Raw genomic sequence first — 14,667 nt, forward strand, 5'->3', positions numbered from 1 at the left:
CTCTGCTCTTCGATTCGCAAGTTGAAATTTCATTGTATTAACTATCTTTGTATTGTCTTGAAACTAGGTGTTATTGGTTCTAATGGAATGGCACCATTTGAGACTGTCCTTTATGAGGACCAAGTAAGAGAATGCCTGAATATCTACTTTTACTGCATTTGCTGTTTATGTTCAGCAATCCAACAGCACTTTATGTGCACCTGGAGTGTTATCATTGCCAGATACATGAAGAGTTTTTGAAATTTCCACCATAACCTGTAGTGCTATTGAAGAAATAATGCTTTCCATCACTTTGCCTGTTCTGCATGTAGTACAAGAATGATTAAAAACTGTAGCGGGGGTACATTTTAAATGATATAAATGTATTTTAACCTGTTTGAATGAAGGAAACTTAATTGGGGTTACACATTTCTTTATACAGCTTTCACAATGTGGCCATCAATTGCCAGCATCCATATTTTATGTTAGTGAAAAGTGTTGATGTAACCTACTGTTCCACCAGTATATGAATTGTTTTGGTTGTTTGGGAAGAAACTGAATATTTTTCGTGGGTGCTGGTGCACACCTCCAGTGACAGTCAGATTTCAGGGGAAGGGACACTAGGTACCATCTGACTGCAGTAAGACCCATTTTTCTCCCAGGACCTCAGGGTACTCCCAGAGGTCTAGAAGGATGATGGATTTTCCTTTCTTCTGGTTGCAAAACTGCATCTTGGTGGTCCTTGGAAGTTCCCAAACGGCAGTCACTGACTGGTCATTGGGGTTCTCCCTATCTGCATGGTACCACCATGATGGCCCCATGGGACTTAGAACAAAAATATACTGATATGTTCCAACAGCACCTAGATAATCTTAGCTGTATGTTTAAATTTGGCAAGAAAGAACTAATACAAATGCTGAAATGCAATTTATCCTTTGTTTTTAGTTTTTAAAATTGTGTTACGCTTCTCTGAATATTATACTGAGTTTTCAATAATAATAATAATAGTGTGCAAAGTGTATACTTAGGGGAAGTAACTTCAAGAGCAAGGGTGGGGATAATTCAACAACATCTGGAGTGCTTCATGACTGCCACCCCCATTTCAGATAAAGTTATTTCCAAAAAGGCATATATTAAGGGGGTGTGTGTGTCAGGATCAGTGAACTCGGTTCCCAGTAACCAAGAAAACATCTCAGTGTGGTAGAAAACAAAAGAGTTTTATTTCAGATATTGAGACAGAATTTACTCATCTGAGGTTCTTTGTCAGAAGGAAAGGTCCATTCCCAAAATCATAGTGTAAAAATTCACATCATCCACCCCTGCCTTTGATCCTGATCAAAGCAACTTGTCAAGTCCACCTTTTCCTCCTCCCGTGTTTTTCATTCAGTCACCTTTACAGAAGGGGAAGTATCCCTTCTTTAGAACCAGATCCTCTGGCAGGAAAGATAGAGTCATAAACCCATAAAATTTCACCCTGTTACCATTTACTCCATCCATTTGTTCCCAAACCCAGAGCACGCACTGGATTAATATACAAGGCCCTTTGATATTCCCCATGTCCATCTTCCCAATAATTCACCAGGTTATAATGTTGCCAACATGTCATCATACTATCATGACAGAACCATGCATGATTCTGACAAGGGAATGTTCCCTACCAAAATGCATATGAAGGTTGCACAAACATAAAATAAATCATTTCCCCAATGAAGGGTAATTTATGCTTGAAAAATCAGAACATTATACTAAGCAGAACAGACAAGCTAGTCCATTCCTAGTTTAAATAAAATTTATTGAACTTTCTCTAAGCTGCTGCGTAGCGGTAAATACAGCAATTGTCCCTTGATATAGTAGCAAGAGACAAAATTGTAATGCAGCCATATAAGATAACAAATATTCAATCTAGAGTAACTGAGATTGATCTCTTTGGTGGATGTATAGAGGTTCTAATTAAACCCTAAGTGGTTATTGCTGATACTCTTCAGTTTCTGCTAGTAACCTGGATTATTAAAATGCTCTCCCATTCACCATCATCCTTGATGGTATTACAAATCACAGATATGGTAAACATGCTGATACTCCTGAAGATAAGGGCCGAAATCCTGCATCACAGATTGTTAAGTTTGAATTGAATTCTTTCCCTCTACTGTGCACAAAAATGTACATATGTCTACCACAGAAGTACTTTTACTACAGGAGTTACAAGCTTTTAGCATAAAGTGACCAAAAGTTTACCAAGTTAAACATATCTGTCACTAAGAGGTTACAAATGAAGGTTATTCCTACCATAAATTAGGAGGGCTCAGTAAATCTGACAGAATGAAGGCTATCACCTCACCCTTTTGCTGGCGTTTACTTAGCATCTACAATTAGATTGCAAGTAATGCTTCTTCTTTAGGGTTCCGGGGATCCTGGGTAAAGTGGGGGATGCTGACAAATATATTTGTACACACACACACAAAACACACATTTGAAATGAGGCAATATCATTCAAAGAATTTGTAAAATCATTTATAGTCCTAACCAGGAGGAATTTAGACTACAGGAAAAGATTCCAAGTGAATATTAGGAACAACTTCCTGACATTAAGAACTGTTTGACGGTGGAATACACTGCCTCAGAGTGTAATGGAGTTTCCTTCTTTGCAGTTGAATGCTTCTTTGAAGTTTTTTAAACAGAGGCTGGATGACCATCTGTCAGGGATGTTTTGATTGTGTCTTCCTGCATGGCAGGGGGTTGGACTAGATGGCCCTTGGGGGTTCTCTTCCAACGCTAAGAGTCTATAATTCTATGAACACTTTAGAAATTCTTCAGGCTTGCATGTGAGAATAAAAGGGCTTTTCACAAATCCCAAGACTTCTATACCAAGAAATGTGTTTCAACGTCAGTGAGGCTTTGGGGTATTTTTTGAGAAGGAATAATTTTTAAATGTGCACTCATTTAAAAATGTGAATGGCTATAAATGTGGACATTTAAAAAATGCATACACGCACACTTTATTCAGTAGGAGTGGAAATGCATATATTGGGGGAAATGCATAACTAGAGGTGCCCATCAGGGGAAAAATGCATTAAACACTTGTATAGAAAGATCAAAGTCTTGCAACCCCATATAAAAAAAGATGTGGAGAAAGTCTGGATGAGATTCAGAGAGACACAATTAGATCATGACTGGGAGATTTTCAAGTCCTTAGCACAATTGCAGATGTCTAAATGATTGCAAGGTGGGAAGGACTTGCCACAGCTGTTTCATTCTCCTCAGTGTACCTTCAATGTATGTTGCATCATAAGAAGAGAGCTGTACATTTTCCCAGTGACATAGGAAATCTCCATGCCACTTTCAGACATTCCTTTCAGTAACAGCGTTGCCCACCCCAGTTTATCATTCCATATGTGTGCCACTCTTCATCCAAGGACAACAAAGTGGTATCTATGGTATTTCATCCTTGTTAGGTTAGCCCGGTAACCTTACAAAACAAGTGAGATGAAAGATAGTGGCTGGCCTTAAGCCTGGAAATTTGATCTGATTTGCAATGTCCTGCTATAGACTAAAAGACTCATAGATGCTGCTAGCATAGTTCTGAACCTTTACTGAGCCAAGAAAGGTAAACTTGGCAACAGAATTTAAATGGCTATCCATTAGGCTCATCAAGTGGAATGCAGGCAGGATTAATAAGGTACGATCCATTACAGTAATATGACAAGGGAAGATGGAATATCCTGTATAATGCTCTATACATGAATTATACACTGTTCATTAGAGGACTGGTCTGAAGCTATGAAGTCAGTGGAAAGACTCATTGACCTCTTTGGGAGTCTAGACAAGTTCTATAACATCTGCAGATTCATAGCTACGATAGGAAGTATATTTAGGGTTCTACAATACAAGCAGTGTGTTTAAAATATGATCATTGCTTTTAAATCGCTTGAGCAGAATTAGGAACTCCAGCTAAATGCACTCAATACTATATTGATTTTAAATTTCCTATAGGACATTTTTTATGATCCCACATATATTATGTTGCTAGATACCCCCATTTTCATGGGTCATTGATGATGATGGCCTGAGATTCTCCTCAGTATTTTACCTCATGTATTTGACACCTGGATCAGATAATTTTTTAACACTGTGAGGGGGGGGGAGAACCTCTTGTAAATCAGTGTCTCTGAAGAGCTGCAGGTTATGCTAATCTCATTAATGTTTTGGAAACATGAATACTAAACATTAGAGGCTCACCATTTACCATATGCAGGGCCACTTTCACCATCATTTCTTTCTCTCCATCATTAATAATTCTCTACCTTTCCCAGCTTAGAAAGATCAAGCAGAACACACACATACAGTACACAAACCAAGCTATCATTGACTGATCAGTCATTTAAGAAAGTCCAAACACTTGTGATGGTGGGTTTTACACTTCTTTCATCATCCATGGAACCATGGGTAGATGTCATAGGCTGATCATGTTTCCTCAAAAGAAGTCTCGCATATCTGGGTGCAATCAGTTTGGAGAAGGAGTACAGCACTCACAATTCCCCAGCTAACATGGCCTGTGATCATAATAGCTGGGAGATAATGGGAGCTATAGATCAGGATGTGGTTTACTTCCAAGGCAAATGTGGTTAGGACTTGAACACCATGCCCTGTGGAATGCAATGAAATTTATTTCCTGGATGTCATGCATGCTTACATTTGGTACTTAGAAATGCACTGCCCTCTGTGTAATATTTCAGGAGTCTCTCAGACTTAATGGTGTGTCATGTGCACAGGTGTCTAGATCAAGGGAAGTAATAGTACCCCTCTATTCTGCTTTAGTCAAGCCCCATCTGGAATACTGTGTCCAGTTCTGAACATCACAATTCAAAAAAGATGTTGAGAAGCTGGAGCGTGTCCAAAGGAGGGTGACAAAAAGGGTGAAGGGTCTGGAAACCATACCCTATGAGGAAAGACTTAGGGAGCTGGGTATGCTTAGCTTGGAGCAGAGATGGTTATGGGGTGATAGGATAGCCCTCTTGAAGTATCTGAAGGGGTGTCACATTGAGGATGAAAGAAGCTTGTTTTCTGCTGCTCCAGAGGCTAGAACGTGGAACAATGGATGCAAGCTCCAGGAAAAGAGATTCCCCCTCAACATTAGGAGGAACTTCTTGATAGTAAGAGCTGTTCGACAGTGCAACACACTTCCTTGGAGTGCAGTGCAGTCTCCTTCTTTGGAGGTTTTTAAACAGAGCTGGATGACCATCTGTCAGGGATGCTTTGATTTTCAGTTCCTGCATGGCAGAGGGTTGGACTGGATGCCCCTTGTGGTCTCTTCCAACTCTATGATTCTATGATTCTTTGCATTCAGATGATCCTCCTGAGTTCTACACTAGACACCACACAGAGGCTCCTCATTTATCCAAGCAATATGAATATCTGAAGCTTGAGACATTTGCTGGGATCCATGTGGGATCCATTAAGTGAAAGAAAAAGACTAGAGTAAGATGAAGGAAAAAAGGAAAGCAAGATAAAAGGAGTCTGTGTAGTGTGTTGAGAAAGGGGGAGGCTTTAAAATGCATGCATCATTTTCCTTCTTGCCAAAGTTCAAAATTGAGCTTTTGGTGGGAATGGGGAGAAGAGAACATCTGCTCTGCCATTGAGCTATGGAGCCCAGCTATCTGATCCTATTTCTGTTCCCACTGGTAGGAAATCTTGCTCAGCTTCCCCCTTCCCTTATTTTTGGATTTCAGCATGTTTTGCCAAAACACTTTCAAATCTGTCTTTTCATCCTTAGGGACTAAAAACATATACAAGCTAAATATGAATGTGGAGATTCTGAGGATGGTCAACTCTATATCTAATAGGAACTACATCGAAGTTAAAAAAGAAGTTTTTTACCAACAAAACTGGGCCGATTTAGATAGAGATCTGAAATCAAATGACATTAAAACATTCTGGTTAGCAGTAAGGAGTCATTTAAATAACAACATAAATTTATTTAGTCCCTGCATTCCGCCCCAAACTTGGGTAACATATTTTACAAATAAGATGCAAACCCAAATAACTGGTAACATTATTGTAATTACGAACCCCTCTACTATTTGGAGCCCTGTTTCGCCAGATGAAGTGTATCAATTAATTCTCAAACTAAAACCTGCTAAATCTCTGGGTTATGACACCATACCGGTTGAAGTACTGAAACATTGTCCAGAAATATGGACCAAAGCTTTGGCCAATTTATTTACTCTGGTAAATAATATGGGCGAGATTCCAACAAGTTGGAAAGATTCAATTATAATCCCTATATTTAAAAAAGGTGATAAAAAAGATCCAGCTAACTATCGCCCGATAAGTCTCCTTTCTATTGTGGGTAAACTTTACGACAGTTATTTGGCAACGAAATTGCAAAGCTGGATGACCACTCAAGCCCTTCTTGGGCCTGAACAAGCGGGCTTTAGAGGACATATGTCTACTACAGATCATATCACAGTCATTTCATTCCTTATCAACAAATATATTTCCCGACCTAAAGGGAAATTATATGCTGCTTTTATTGATTTAAAAGCGGCTTTTGATCTTATTCATCGACCTACACTTTGGAGCAAATTGGATAGGTTAAACATAGATTCAAGACTCTTGTTCTTGTTGAGCCAAATTCATACTAACAATTTCTGTAGAGTGAAATTTACTGAAAGAGGACATCTAACTGACCCAATCTATTCGGGAATAGGTGTAAGACAAGGCTGTGTTCTAGCCCCACATTTATTTAATTTATTTGTGGCAGATCTTCCAACTTTCATGTCAACGGTCGACACCCATCCTCCTATGCTAGGAAATCACCCACTTTCTGTGTTGCAATATGCCGATGACACTGTATTACTTTCGTTGACTCAAGTGGGCTTATCGAGAGCCCTGAATAGATTTAGTGAGTATTGTGTTGAGTTCCACCTACAGATAAATGTTACTAAATCAAAGGTTTTGGTATTTTCAAAAAGATTCACTCCAAAGAAATGGAAGGTGAATAATCAAAGTATAGAGCAGGTAAAAATGTATACATATTTGGGAGTTCTTTTCCATTATAATGGTCTTTGGGCAAAGCAGAGAGAAAGGGTTGTTCAATCTGGAAAAAGATCTCTGGCGACTTTACAATCCTTTTATTATAAGAAGGGAAATCAAGATTTCCTTGCAGCTATGAAAATTTATAAAACCAAAATAAGACCACAAATAAAGTATATCCGTTTGGGTAACAGCTTTTAACAAGGATGTTGAAAGTTTACAAACACAACTCTGCAGGAAATTGTTATCTATCCCACCATGTGTTCATCACCTAACATTATATGCTGAGCTTCGCCTGGATTCACTCGAGACCACAGCTTGGTTGATGGCGTACAAATTTTGGCTTAAAATCCATTATAGACCAAATAGATCTAGTCTAATTTGGTTTCTTTTATCTGATAATTATTATACTAACTGGTCAAAAATCTATGAAGATAAATTAAAATTAAAAGGCCTAAGTCTGGACTCTCTACTCCTCCTAACTGAGGAGGAGTGTTTTAAGACAATTAAGGATTGTTTATTGAGTTGGGACTACAGGATGACTTATTCCACTCCTCCCAGAGTGTACTCCCCTTCTGTATTTGGCATTCCCCCCTACTGTGGCGAGACGCCAAAGTACTTTCATTCATTGTCCCTTCAGGCTTCGAGGAAAGCTTTCCTCTTCGCAAGGCTGAACATTCACCCTTCCTGTGTCACCAGGGGTAGATATTTGAGGATCCCTTTTGCAAATCGAATATGTATATGTGAACTATCTCCAGATACTCTCCAACATATTATATTTCTTTGCCCGCTGTATCAAAAACCGAGAGCAAAATTGTTAAAGAAACTATTGGAAATGAATTACTGCTTAACAGATATAACTCTAGTACATTTATTGGAGGATTGTAATGTACAGATTACACTATTGATGGCCAATTTTCTAATGGAGGCAACAAAAATCTGGCACAAATTAATTAATGGTTAGAGTTTAGTGTTAGATGATTTTAAGGACGATAAAATTTTTATAAATTTTTAAAGTATTCATGTAAACTATTTTAGTTTAATTTGTATTGTATTGTTTGTTGTATATTGTCTATTGAGATGCCTAATAAAGGTTGATGGGATGGGATAATAGGAACTCTCTTGTTTGTGGGGTATATGCAGAACTGTTTAGACCCCTCAAAACTATCTACTACCAACTGCCCTTTTGTGCTTATTTGCAATGGCAACCTTTACAGAAGGAATATGTTTTAAAGCCTGGAATAATTATGTTCCTCTAATTACACCATTTCAGCATTATGCATTTTCTCATGACACCCTGTTATTAAACTAAGAGTACACTTGACAGTAGTCAGACAATGCCTCTAATTTGTGCAGGAAGACTTCTATAAGGTAGTTAAAAAGAGACTGGGAGAGAGCAGGAGAGAGACAGATAAAGAAAGCCTTTCATAAAAATGAACTTTTAGAAGATGCTGGACAATAGACAGGAGCAATGTTCAGATCTGTCTTGTGACAAGCCTGCCTTTGTTATTCAAAAAACGTGGAAAACAACCTGATGCAAATTAGTGATTTCAGAAATAAAGTTCATTAGCAAAGTTCTTTCTTGCTCCATGCAAAGGGATCTTGTAGCATCTTTGAGACTAACTGAGAGAAAAGAAAGCATAAGCTTTCATAGACTTAAGACAACGGACCTTATCGCACATGCAATTTTAAACGTTTTGGGGACTGAAGGAGGATGCTCGTGTGCGCGTGCGTACGGCAGAAAATGGAGTTTATCTCACATGAAGACATCCTCCAACAGTCCCCGTTCCATCCCCTGGCGCGCACCCGTTCGCGTCCAGTCCTGACAGGCGCGATTTTTGCCTCACGGACTACCTTCCGTCAGCAAAAAATTGCGCCCGTCAGGACTGGAGGGGAATGGGTGCGTGCCAGGGGACGGAATGGGGACTGTTGGAGGACGTCTTCATGTGCAATAAACTCCGTTTTCTGCTGGACGTGCACGCACACAAGTGTCCTCCTTCAGTCCCCCAAACGTTTAAATTTGCATGTGCGATAAGGTTCTACATCATTAGATGCATTTGATGTACATTAGATGTGGTCTCACCTCCATCTTGCTGCAGTTGCATTATTTAAAGAAAGTGAAATATGCCAGTTTGGGAGCTTATGCTATCAACTTCTTTGTCTCAGTTAGTCTCAAAGGTATGAAGGTAGAAAAAGGCATACATTTAAAACGTGTGCATAATGATGGGAAAACCATCTTTTAGGTAATTGGAGGGACTGGGTGCAAGCAGTGCATGCTTCCTTTTCCTGTCACATCACCAAATTACACTGTGGAGGGAAATAGATGGGATATTTCAATGAACAAGTGGGTGAGTGAACAATGAACAAGATAAATAGGTTTGTGTGTCTATATCAGTGTCCCCATGGAAATCTTTGGTTTCATACACTTGCTGTGCTGGTTTCTTACTGGAGAGCTGATTTATCTTATGCCTGTCTTTATAATTTTTTAGGAAGTTTGTGATAGATATTCTCACTTAGTTTAAAACAGAGATTAGATTTTAACTATGAACAGAATAGAAATAAAAAAAAGATGAGCATTGTATTTAATCTTTCTATAGACAACTTCTTTTGGAAATTAGGCAGACGTTAAGAAATGTATTCTTAAAGGTCAACTAGTTAGTATAGGCCAAAATGACAACAGCAAACATGCAAAATGAAATCTGTGTTTGCAATCAATTCTGGAGTCTAATTCCAAGAATCTGGATTGTGATAGAATCACTTTATGCAATAGATGTTTTGCTTTGAGGATTTCCAGAGTTAGCTTACTATGATGAGGAGGCTAGTTATTTATTTATGGTGCCTTGACAATACAATTTGCTTCAGACTCTGATACTTTTACGATTTGGAAAATATACCGATTTGAGTGCTAAGAGGCTGCTCAAATCAATTTGGATCTTTGAATCACAATCTGAAGTTCCAAATGTTGTGTCCTCCCTCAGCTTTCATTGGAAATAAATTAAAAATGATATATATGATGAATGATAAATGAGGAACATAAATTTTTGTTCTTTCCCAGAAGCAGATAAAAAGTTCAGGTGTTCAGGATTCACTTTTCCAAAATTCAAACAAATATAAGCAACAATTTATGTTCCATATGATGTTCATGTTATCTGTCTGCCTATTTAAAACTGTTATTAATTCATTGCAGGGCAGACTGAATGTAATTTTCAGGGTTACATGCCTTTACCAATGGTAGAATTCAGAGACATAGCTATGCTAGTCTGGAAAATCATATGCAAAGGAATCTTGTAGCCCCTAATTGGGTGAAAGAAATTGGTAGCATGAGCTTTCCTACACTTGAGCCTACTTCCTCAGATGCATCCCTTTGGATGCTTCTACCAAGGAGATCAAGTTCTGAGAAGAAGAGCTATAAGGACTTATAGTCCTTATGGGATTGCACTGATATGCAAGAACAGTATGGCAGGCATTTAGAAGGCAGTTGTTATGAAAATGAGATGCAGAATGGTCACACAGACTACACCAAAACACTTAACATTCAGGGAGGGAATAGAAAACAAACCACACCGAACAAATTGTGTGATTTATCGCTGCCTTTCAAAGCAATGGGATTGGAGATCTCTAGGAAAACCATTGATTATGATTGAAAACAATAGCTACTAGTCACAAAACTGCATTCAACTGGGTATTTTCTTTATATGGAGAAGAAAAGCATCCAGTTTTGGAGACATACCATCTATGTCTCTGTGTCTTTCCACAGAGCAAATCTTCAAGCAAATCTGCAAGCAAATCTTCAGGATTGCTCATAGGTTCAAATTTTGTCTGTTTTGATGGATTCTCACTTCACTGGGGACATCTCCCAGAATCTGTCCAAGAAATGGAAAAGAATAGCATTGATTTCAAGATTTTCAGCAAGATTTTCCATTTCTCACCTACTGAAACACATTGTGAGACAAAAATGTACCTTGCCCCATAAATATGTCATTTAAAAAGCACATAGCTAGAGAAAGTACAACTGAAACACACACACACACACACCTTAGTCATTGGAGGAAAGTGTACAAAAACTTGTACTTTGGAGAAAATGCATAATTAAATGTGTTCATGGCATAAAATGTGTAAAGATAATAACCAGCTATTCTGGTGTGGGAAGCAGAATAAGTCTTACAATCAGGTACAAACAAGTGGTGGGAAGGATATGTAGGTGTGTGTGTGTGTGTGTGGGGATTTAGAGAAATGGAATAAAATACACATCGAGGTTTTCATTTAATGGCCAAGATCCTGTGTCAAGTAGGTAGAGTGCACAGTTCTGTGTTTTCTCCCTTCCCTGGCAGACATCTAGACTTGGAATGACGCCTTGCTTGTGCTACTGACTTTTGGGGGTGAGAGAATGGAGGGGGGGGGGACAGCAATTCAGATGATGAAGAAGATGCTGGTATCGGCTGGGGTGGGGGGGGGGAGGAGAAATGATGGTGAATTCACATTGGGATTCACCATCTTTTTACTTCCCCTTGGAGCCCAGAGCAGCTATATCTTCCTCTTTGGTATTGCCTCTCCCTCCTCTCTCATATTATAAGAGCAGCAGTGTAGCTCTTGGGGCTTGAGAGTTGGTAGGAGCTAGGTCTAGGAATAGAATCATGTGCCTCATCTGAAACAAGACATACCTATGCATCAGCCACATTTATGTGTCAGTATATAATTAATAGGATGCTGCTCCTGAGTTCAAATATTTTTCATAGATTTCTTGGTTCAGGTTCTTCTGAATCTGAATCATAATTTCTCCTCCTCTTTTTCTTCCTCCCACCACCCTGGCTATCTGATAACCAACACTATGTGCAAAAATAAGACCTAAAAGTGTGAGGACTGAACTGTAAGGGTTTGTCTTTCTCCATTCCCAGGGATACCGTAGTTTAATGTATGTTCCTTTCATTGAAGCTGTAGCTTATGAGAAGGATGCTCTTTCTGCAACAAATTAAATCTGTCACTTTTTGTTTGAACAAGGCAGGGGGGCAATTGATGGGGCACTAAAAAGGGATCATTCTCAGAGCTTGCTGATAGTGCAAAATATACCCTGCCAAAAGGAGCATTATAATGACTTTAGATGGTAGGCAGCAGAAATGGAATGCCACTAGAGAAATGCCTGCCAAGGTCAAGGATGAAGGATGCAACCCTTACATGCTTGAGGAAGAAAATGGATTTGTTGGTAAAAGATAATGTGGTGGAGACTCTCACAACTAAGAACAAGAGTGCAAAAATATAATGTGTCTGAAAGATTTCAAAATATGTGGATACTGTATATTGTGATATTGTACAATGCACCTGCATTATATGCTGCTTTGAGTGCATGTGGTCAAGCTGCGCGGGAGCGCATGGGACAGGTGGGACTGAAGCATAGGTGGATTTCGCCTTATGTGGGGCAGTCCGGAACAGATCCCCTGCGTAAGGCAAGGCTCCACTGTACAACTACTCGGTGCATCTACACTGTTGAAATAATGCAGTTTGACACCACTTTAAGTGTTGTAGTTCCATCCTGCAGCTTTCTGGGATCTTTAGTCTTCTCTGATAAAGAGTGCTGGTGATCACAAAATTACATAACCCATGATTCTGTAGGATGGAATCATGGCAATTAAGGTTGACGCACTGCATTGTCTCTACAGTGTAGATGCACCCAGTATCTGTTAGGAATTGTTAGGCACATGACTCTACTGCCATGACTGCATAACTGTACATATAAACCTGAGCTGTTGTTGTTGGGGTTTTCTTGACAAGATTTGTCCAGAGGACGTTTAGCATTGCCTTCCCCTGAGGCTGAGAGCATGTGACTTGCCCAAGGTCACCCAGTGGGTTTCATGACTGAGCAATGTATTGAACCCTGGTCTTCAGACTTGAGGTTTAAATATTATTCTTGATCATGCATCTGAGGAAGGAAATTCACAAAAGCTCATACTAAAACCGATCCATTAGTCTTAAAGGGTGATTCTCTGTCATCTATCCGTTCAATGTCCATGCTCCTCATTGATGTCACATGTGATTCCTTTTCCTTCTTTTCAAAGAAAATGCTTTTATGCCATCTGAAACATATTAGCAGGCACAATCTAATAGAACCATGTATTCTGGAAAAAGGGGAAAAAAGATCAAGGATGACTGAACACTGTGGGAACTTCCATGGTGATTTCAGAAATTTGATTTTGATGAAACATTTTGACAAGATGAAATAAATGACTGCCATGGAACCCCTGGTGTTCTCTGTAGGAACTTCTGCACCTTGAATCTATTGAGATGCTCCCACAACTAAATAAGAATTCTGGAGCATGGCATACCATTTTATAAGACTTTATTAAGTTCTGGTATCAAACAGTTACACATACACACAAGCTAACTGGCACAGTATAGTCATGGCCAGGGAATCAGCACACATCCACATAGATGGGGATGGGTCACCAACTTGTTTAAAGATTCTCTGTCTTCTATCTGTTCAATGTCCATGGTGTTTCTCTTACAAAATTATGATACCGTATCTTGCAGTCTTTCCTTCTTTGCCAGATAGCATTTATTTCCTGGACATCATGTTCCTCAGCATACCTGTATTTCTGATGTTGCACAGTTCAGCATACAAGCCATCTGTCAGAGACTCTCAGCATGAACAGTTGTCTGACTTTTCCATCCTAGCCATCTTCAAAATTCTGCAGGTCTCTTGTTTTCCCTCAAGCCTCTTCTTCAGTATTCATGGTGAATTTAGCCTCCCCCACCCCTATCATGAGAAAAGAACCAAATAGAAACCAGAACTGACTGGACTAATGGTAACTGAAGCCCAGTGAACAAAAGAATAAAGAATTAACTTAGTTTGGATGGAAGCCAACAATAAAGCAGGCCAAAGGGAGAGAAACACCCTTTGCCTTATCAACAACAGTCTCAATAAGACAGTTTACTTTGCCTTAGACAGGCAAGAGAGGGTCCATGAGAGAATCTTACTAGCTGTGAAATAGTTAGGGGCTCTTGGGTCCAGGGTTCAAATCCCAGCACAACCATGGAAACCTACTGGGTGACCTTGAACAAGTCACATTATCTCAGCCTGAGGAAGGCAAAGGCAAATCCTTTCTGAATCTTTCCAAGAAGAGCCTGTGATAGGTTCACCTTTGGGTCACCATAAGTTTGAAAGGATGTGAAAGTACACAAAAACAAACAGAGTGTTCAGTTCCACCCATCCCTATTTACTGATGGGTGGGACTCAATCATTGTAGGTATTTGTTTTGGGCCCCTTTTATTCTATATAATTATAGAAGGGTTCCACTTCAGCTGCCATAGTTCCATCATATAGAATTCTGAGATTTGCCATTTTAGGAGGCGCACTTGGTATTCTCTGCCAGATAGGTTCTTGGCAGAGGATGTGTCACCTTCCTTTGAAGACTGCAGCAGAGACAAAGAGGCCTCATAGCACCTGGTGTCCAGGGGCAGCTATCTATAAATCTCCCAACAGATTCTTGGAGTTTTTGCTGTTTTGAACAGTTCTGTCTCAGTGAATGGCAGTGATCTTGGCATTCACCTTTCGACTGGCTACAATTGTGTCTTACTCTTTGTTAGCGTCATTTATCTGGATTGTGTAACCGGTCCAAGACTGGCCATGATCTTACTCCTTTTCTTCCCTTCATCCTGCTGGAT

Source organism: Sceloporus occidentalis, unplaced genomic scaffold, assembly GCF_023333645.1.
Source record: "Sceloporus occidentalis isolate IW3139 unplaced genomic scaffold, rSceOcc1.0.p SCAF_3, whole genome shotgun sequence".
Lineage (NCBI taxonomy): Eukaryota > Metazoa > Chordata > Lepidosauria > Squamata > Phrynosomatidae > Sceloporus > Sceloporus occidentalis.